Genomic DNA, 8583 nt, shown 5'->3' with positions numbered 1-8583 from the left:
AGCTCCTGGAGATTTGCCCAGTGTTATAACCATTACCCTTTGATCCAACATAGTAGGCAATAATAAACCATTCACTGAAGTTTCTTCCCTAAACAAAAGATCAATTTATGCACAGAAACAGGAAGATGAATAGCTCGTCATTTAATCTTAGCAGCTCAAGTAACTGTAGTTGGTCTTATTCATAAGTGTTCCGTCTCTATGCTCATTCCTAATCATTTTACTTCCTGAGGTCCAGGGTGGTGACAAAATTCTGGTTACTCCCTGGCTATATGTGCTCTAGGCTCCAGCTCAAAACAGGCGACTCTTGGCACCGATACCTTCCCTCAGCCCCCAACACCCCGTGTCTCTGCCTAGAAAACCTTTCCTTTCCCTTGTCCTAAGCCCCAACCTCATACAGTACAACATTCTGTACTTTTCTAATGTACTTACCATGCAATACTGTGTCTTCCATTTATCCAAGCTCGGTCCTTTTCTTCCTTCTCCACCTTCAGACCAGAGATTCTGGGAGGGCAAGGGCCTAATCTTATCCAAAAACTGTGATTTCCCTAGCTCTTAGCACAGGGCTCTGCACACAGTGGTCTGTTGAACTGAACATCTTAGCAGGCCCCTACCCTGTGATGTGGGCTTGTCACACCATGAAAAAGGGCACCTGCTTTGAGATGAAAGGGATGAAGTGTGTGGGGGATGGAAGGAGGACACACGCTGTGCGTTTTCATTCTGTCTGTGCAAGAATGCAGACTTTAAGATGGCCCCAAACTCAACATTCTGCTTCTACTCATTCCCTTTCCACTAGACCCAGGAGCAGGTTTATTCAATCTGGTCTCATATCTTCAATGTGACAGCTTCACATGTTCCCATTTGCCCTTTTAATCTGGACTCCTACTAATACGTTTTTGGTCTGGGGTACTTCTTTGCCTAAGCAAGGCTCCACAGATTTTGGCTCCCAAAATCAAGATGACTGTCAGCTTTCAACCAATCAGCACGTATTTAGAAGAGATATCTTACTTCAGGAGCATCTGGGGCCCACTGGGTACAACATCCTCATTTTGTGAATAACAAAACTGAATCTCTGCACCCATTTTCAACTTCCCAAATCTATCAAGGAGCTTTATAAGGGTCTTGACAGAGGTTCTGAAAAGGCTCAAAAAAACAGGGAGAGGAATGCCTCTGGCCAAAAGATTTCTTGATACAAATACAAAGAAAACAAAAGTTTAAATGGTCAGGACTCCTTATGTCTACAAAAGCTGTGCAGGACAAGCAATGGCTTTATTTTACATCTGTTATCAGGCAGCTAGATGGCCCAGTGGATAGAGCTCTGGGCCAGCAGTCAGGAAGACCTGAGTTTAAATCTTGCCTTTGACACTTCTTAGCTATGAAATTCTAAATAATACATAACATGTAAATAAACCTTAAGTGCTATATAAAAGTGCTAAATAAATATATTATTTTTATATCTGTTAACACAGCAAATGGAAAGAAACAATAAAAAAAACACATGAGCAAGAATAATGAAACAAATGGTTTTAATTTCAGGTAAGACTGTGCCAAAAATATTAGATACAATGGCAATTTGGTTTGTGGATTATCAAATCCTCTTCTATTGAGGACGGAAGTTTCAAATTGTCCAAGAGACTGAAAACTTAAACTGTATGAAATTTATAGGGCTGTGACTGCTTTTAGTTCCCTGCTAAAACAAGTGTATGTAAATGATAAAAGGGCATAATTTCAGAAATATTTAGACTTCAAGGTCATACCTAAAATCTCCAGGGTCAGGAGAGGAGTATTTGGAAGCAATACAAAGGCTTTAAAATTTTTTTTTCATATCTCACTGCTACCCAATGTTACATATGGTAAAGTTAATAGGGAATGAAGGAAGGGGTGAAAAAGCCAAGGCAGTTTGAATTGTACATCAGTATCAACAGACTGTTGTAGGATAATTTAGAAAATCAAATATTAATAACAAGAAACAAAGAAGGAAAGAAGACTGAACAATAGGGCAATACACACTGGGTGTAGAACTGGAGAAGGATAACTGATCCCTTTATTCCTCTACCATTTAAAAATAAGAACATCTCATAACAAAAAATATTTTGGATTGTTGTTGTGAGGATTGAGATGATGATTATAAAATATTTTTGTAAAACATAAAGTGATAAACAATCTATGGTCTCATCATTAAGAATCCTAATTAATTAGGACAATTTTAAGATGATTGGGGACCAGACTATACTTTTCATACAATATTGTTAAATCAAGTCTTTCTGACTTGGAATAATTTTTAAATGGCTGGCTTGAAATCCATCCTTTTCAATCATTACCCTATTCAACTGAGAAATAACTACAGTTTATTAAACCAGCACCCCTTCTCTCAAATTAAAAAAATGAAATTTGCCCACCTATACAGTATATTGAACCTTCTGCTAAATAAAAATATACAAAAAGGAGAACTATTTGAATCTGGATAAATGGTTTTAGTGATATTTTACCTCAGCTTCCCTAAAATTTATATCTAGTATAAGGTGTCTGCTTTTCTCATGGGATAGCAAATGAAAAACATCATTCAGATCAACCAAGAAAAAATAAAAGGCTCCTATTTATCATTCTGATCTTAATTATTTATTCAAATTTCTTCAGTCATATAAAAAAATGGAACCATAAGACTGAAAGAAAAAATCAACACATTCCACCATAAATATCAATACTGCACATCTTGCTCTTCCCAAGTTAACGTTATCATTGGCCAGTGCTCCCAAAATATAGCCAGTCTGTTGCGTGGGAACTGCCTCAACCAACTTGGTTAATGATTTAGTTGATAAATGTTAAGGAGTAAATAGCCTAATGTTCATAGAGATCAAGTGACTTGTCCAGGGTTACTCAGGAAGTGTCAGAGGGTGGATTTGAACCCACGTCTTCCACTATCTAAACTCAGCACTATCTCTGCTACATATACACTTTCTGTTTTAAAAATAAATTTTTATTGATATCTTCTATTTTTTACATCATCATAGTTATCTCCTGTATCCTTCCTTTACTCCCAAGGGAGAGCTATCCCTCACAATAAATATCTACTATATGCACTTTCAAACAAATCCAATGATTTAGAACTATTCTCTTCTAAAGCCAAATGATCATTATAATGTTGCCTAGAAAACTTAATCCAAGCAGTCTTATTATAATCCAAATCTAACAGATACTATACTAAGTTACCCTCTACCTAATGAAGATCATTGCAGAACCCTAGTGATACTAAACACTGTTCTCTACCTTTTGCATCCCCCCCCAAAAAAAAGCCCACTTTGAATTGAAGCATACTTTTCTCTTTTCACACATTTTCCCCCACCAAATTCTTCTGTTTGATAAGGTGCTCTTCTTATTGTCATAATAATAACACCAAGCTAGCAAGGTGGCTAGCTAAGAGAAGAACTTGTAGGATGGACTCATACTTCTCTTAAGGCAGAACTAACAACAGAAAAAGAAAGCATTCATTTATTCAAAAAGCATTAAAATGGTTAGTGTTAGCTGCAGTGGCCAAAGGCCAATAAAAAAATGTCTCTTCCCTTTCTGACTGGGAGGCCTGGGAGTACCAAGGGACAGCTGAATTTGATGTCCAGAAGTCTTGGTGAAGTACATATTGCTTTCATTTATTTGGGATTCACTTAAATTTTCTATAAAATCCCCTCCTTCCCCCAGTTTAAAATCTGCAATACTATGACTAGAACACCTCTATCCTTAAAAATAAAATAAGGCTAGTAAGGGATTCTAAGAGAAACTGTTATTCACTAAATGTTAGACTTCAACATTTAAATGACCTGGCTTTCAGTGGCCAACATACTAGGTATTTATAATTTTTGTATGTCTTTCAACATACAGATGTGTGTCTATTTTATAAGAGGAGACACTCGACTGGGAACCATAAAGTCACAGGTAGTCAGAAGGGACCTTTAGAAATGGTCTAATCTAATGCTTTCTTCATTTTACAGAAGAAATGGTTAATTGACTTGGCCAAGATCACACAGGATAACAGCAGAGGACTTAAACCCCAGAGCCAGCGCTCTTTCCAATGTCCTACAAAGGCCTGGCCCACTAAGATGCACAATTTTTGGCAAACCACCCACCCACCTTTCTAGTTTCTTTCTTTGAAAAGTGAGAGTACCTAAATGCAAGCTAGTCATAATGTTGTCCAGAAAACTTAATCCAGGTCGATTCACAACAGTCCACATTTAACAGATGGTATCCTGAAAAAAGCTTATCTATAAGAGTTTATGAATAATTAAGAAATCTATTCCCTAAGATCACTGCCGAACTCTAGCACTACTGAACATTAAACCCTCTTTTAAGCCTGCACTCGAGCCCAGTGGAAAGAGCACTTTGTTTGGAGACAGGCCTTGGGTTCCAAAAGTCACTCTGCTACATAGTAGTGTGTGCAAGTCAAAAGCTCTGGGAGCCTTAGTGTCCTCATCTGTAAAAGGGGGGGGGGGTGAGGAGGAGGCTTCAAACTGTAAGCTCTAATTTTTAAGGGCTCAGCAGTCCATTTTTTTCTCCGGTCTTCTTCCTAAACTTTTTCCCCCTCCTTCACATCTGGGACAAAATGTTTGTTAAGAAGCCTAAACAAGACTGTGAAAAGTTCCTTTTCTTTTTAAACAACAAAAAAATTCGGGACTATGAGGTCTTCAGAAGAAGAAAAAGCCTCTTATTGGGGGGCAGGAAGGGGGAAGTATCATGGAAAAATTAGCAGCATGTCTCACATTAGTCCCACAATTCAGTGCTTCCTCCTCTGTGTGACACACAAGCTCTAGCAATCCTGCTCGGTCCCTCGCCTGTCTGCCTGCCTGTCTCTGAGCGTTTCCCAGCCGACAAATCACAGCCCGGGTCTGGCTCAGGGGGAGTTTCCTACCCCATTGTCGCTTAAGGACCGGTTTACTCCGAGGGATGCTGAGATGCAGGATGCACAACGTAGACATTTGCACCCCACACTCCCCCTTCTCCTTCGATAGTTTTGGGCTGGAGCCAGGGATGCTGCTCCCTCTCTCCTCCCCCAGCCCCCAGCTCTGAGCACGTCCAACGCAAGGCCCGGTGCAGCCTCACCCTCGGGAGCCCGGGCACCGCGCCAAGCAGCCCGCCGCCGCCCCCTCTTCCCCCGCCCCTGAGGTGACAAACCGGGCCCCGAGGCGTTTCAGCACGCACTCAGAAGGAGCCTGACCAACGCTAGGCGGGTCGGCTGCTGGACCATCAGGATGCAGGAGGCTAGAGCAGCAGAACGCTGCTGGGGGGGAGGGGGGGCGGAGGATGCAGACAGGCACGGCTGCGGGGGGAGGGGGTGCGCGTGCGCGAGGAGCGCCCCCCCCCCACCCCGCTCCCCAGGAGGCGGCACGAGGCCCCCGGAGGCTGGGTGGACTCGCGGCGGGCCCGAGCCTCGCTCTCCCACCTCCTCCCCCCCCCTTCCCCCCACGACTCACCCATCGCGCGCTCACAGGTGCGCGCTCCCCCATCCGCCACAGTCAAGACCGGCGGGCAGCGGGCACCTCGGTGTCCGGTTCCAGGAAGCTGGCGGTGGTGGAAGAAGAGAAGAGGGGGGCGAAGGGAGGAGGAGGAGAAGAAGGCGCTTACCCCGTCTTCCAATTCGGTGGGAGCCCGAGTCCGCGGCTGCAGCGGGTCAGAGGGCCGCTAGTTCCCACCCCCCCCACCCCGACCCCCACTACGTCTCCCTCTCCCTTCTTCAGGCGAGAATCAATGGTCCTGTCGCGCGCTGGTGACGTCATCGGGCGCCGCGCGGGGGAGGAGTGCAAGCTCACGTGACTTGCCAACCATCCCTTTCTTCCCTTGCTCTCCTCTCCTCGGGATTTGGGGTTTTGTTCCTGAGTAGGAGGAGTAGGAGAGAGAGGAGAAGGAGGAGGAGATGATGAAGAAGGAGGAGGAGGAAGAAAGAAGAGTTTGTTTCTTCGGTCCTCCTTCCCGCCTGCCCCACCTCCCTTTTTTCTTTTTTTATAAGATGTTGACGTGAACTCTCCTCGAAAAGGGGTTGTGGGGGCCGGAGGAAAGAGGTTTTCAAGGTGACATCCCTATCTTGTCCTTGATTTCTTCGCCAGACCCCTCTTTCCACCCCCACCCCCCATCTTTTTTCTCTTTTTCTTTGCCATTTTTGGATACGATGAAGGATCCTAGGTCTTTTTGGTGAGGGCACCTCCTGCACTGAGGCTGATCACACCCTTCCGGTTCTTCTCCATCCCAGCATTTCCCACCGACGATCCAAGCCAGCCCTGGAAGTTGGGTGGTCTCCTGGGCCTTTTGCTAGCTCAAGGCCATTGACCAGCACTAGAGCACGTTCGGTTTCTTCTGGGCCTATCTCCATTGTTCTGAAAACAAAACAAAACCAAAAAAAACCGTCCTTTTACATAAAGCCTCGCAGATATTTTAACTTCTAGTCCCTTCCCGTGGTCCCCAAATTGCTAGGTGTTTTCTGGAAAGTTCTTTCAATCCCACTACAAAGTTCTTCAAATAGGATTCCCATAAATTGCTATCAAAAAGTCAGTCAGCAAGCATTTATAAATCGCCTTTTACTGAGTGCTGGAGATACAAAGTTCAAAAAACAAAACAAAACAAAATAATGAGCTCTCAAAGAGCTCACCGTTTACTTGAGAGATGACACAGATAGAATGGAGCTAACAGAGGGGACTCCAGAACATATAATGAGATAGAAGATGGAATTTCAGCTGCTTGTTGACGGAAAAGGTTCCCTTGACTTTAAATTGCATTAAGATGAAAAGGAATGCCATCCCATTTGCACATATGATTAGAATGTGAAGGAAAAGCCAAACTACAGGACTAAAAAGATGGTTAATGAAATAAAACGCCCAAATCTCTAGCATGACTGAGGATTTGTCTTTAACAGAAGCTTAACAGAGGGACTGCTAGTTTAAGTTTGCTAAACTGCCAGCACATTTCAAAATCTCTGGCAGCTATATTAGAAAAAAAAAAAAAAAAAAAAGATCATTTTTAGAGGAGAAAAACAGGCTGATGAGTTTCTCCCCTACTGAAATAAAAATGGCAAAGAAAATGCAATCAAAATTCCTAGGAGAGGGAAGGGACTGAAAACTAAAAGCAGGAATCATTGTAGACACTAGCTTTTTAAACTGGGTTGCAACCCCATATGGGGTTTTGTAACTGAATGTGGGGTAAATTATGACTTACTATAAGTAAATGATTTCTATACCTATTTTATAGCTCTACATATACAAGGTCATGTAAAAATTTCTTGGGCCATCCAAATACTGCTTCTGACACTTTTGATTGTGATATTGATCAAATTATTTTACCTGTTTGGGACTTAGTTTTCCTATATATAAAATGAAAGAGCTGATTAGATCCCAGCTTCTTAAGCTGTGTCTCACAATTCCCATCTTGTAACTGAATGTAGGTATCACAGAATTATGATTTATTATTAGTAAATGTTTGGTTTGCATATCTATTTTATAGATGGCATATCTACTTATATAACAAAGGTCATATAAAAATTTCTTAGGCAAAAAAGGGGTTGCAAGTAAGTTTAAGAAGCCCTGGCCTATATGACTATGTAAAGTCCTGTCTCTAAAACTAAGACTTTATGATTCTCTAAACAACAGATTAATAGGCTATGGGCAACAACAGCTTCTTCCTCAGTCTTAAGGAGGGCAGCTTCATAGGATTTCTCTGCTATATTCCCCATGACATATAAACTCCCACTAAACTGGTGATAGGGAGTTAGGGCAAGAAGATAGATCTTTGTTGGGGTTTTAAAATAATGCTAACATTAATAATCTCTATTTAATGAGTTTAAAGTACTTGTCTTAGCTTAAAACCTTGAGAAACTGACAGGGCAAATATTTTATTCTCATTTTATAAATTACTCCACTACAATGTTACCAAAAGTGATTCTAAAGTCAGAGGGTTTTCTGAGACTCAATTTATTAAATATTTTAAAATTTACATATGAAATAAAAATATAAAGTAATAAAATGGGAATAATGATATTTGTGCCGAAACTAAAGGCTAAATCTAGACACATTAACTGTCTTTCCACCCATCATGATTTGGAGTCTTCAGTTCAGCAAACATTTTCTGAAAAAAATCATAGATTAGATTTTATGGGAGGGGGGACTGTAAACTAATGAATATTATGAATATCTCCTATTTTCTCCAGTCTTTTTTTTTTTTTTTGCTAAGGCAATTGGGGTTAAGTGACTTGCCTAAGGTCATACAGCTAGGAAGTGTTAACTAGCTGCCCCCCAGTATCTTCTTTTTTTATAAAGAACACAGTTTTTCCCAGTAGGTTTTTGCAACCTAGATTAATTCAGTAAATCCCAATTCCCTTACAGGGAAAGTTTTGTCTCCTCATCATTCCTTAAACTTCCAAAAGAAGAACCTCATGGGCAGCTAGATGGCCTCAAACTTGACCTGAAGTCAGGAAGATCTGAATTCAAATCCAGACCTCAGTCACTTAAGTAATTTGCCTAGGGTCACACACTGTTAACTCCAACTGCTTCACCAAAAAAGAAAAGAAAAGGAAAAAGAACTCCAGAACAATTGTAAACAATTAAATATAAAGAA

The sequence above is a fragment of the Antechinus flavipes genome, chromosome 4 (assembly GCF_016432865.1).
Source record: "Antechinus flavipes isolate AdamAnt ecotype Samford, QLD, Australia chromosome 4, AdamAnt_v2, whole genome shotgun sequence".
In the NCBI taxonomy this organism is placed as follows: domain Eukaryota; kingdom Metazoa; phylum Chordata; class Mammalia; order Dasyuromorphia; family Dasyuridae; genus Antechinus; species Antechinus flavipes.
The sequence above is the reverse complement of the archived record's forward strand: the minus strand, read 5'-3'. Positions refer to the sequence as shown.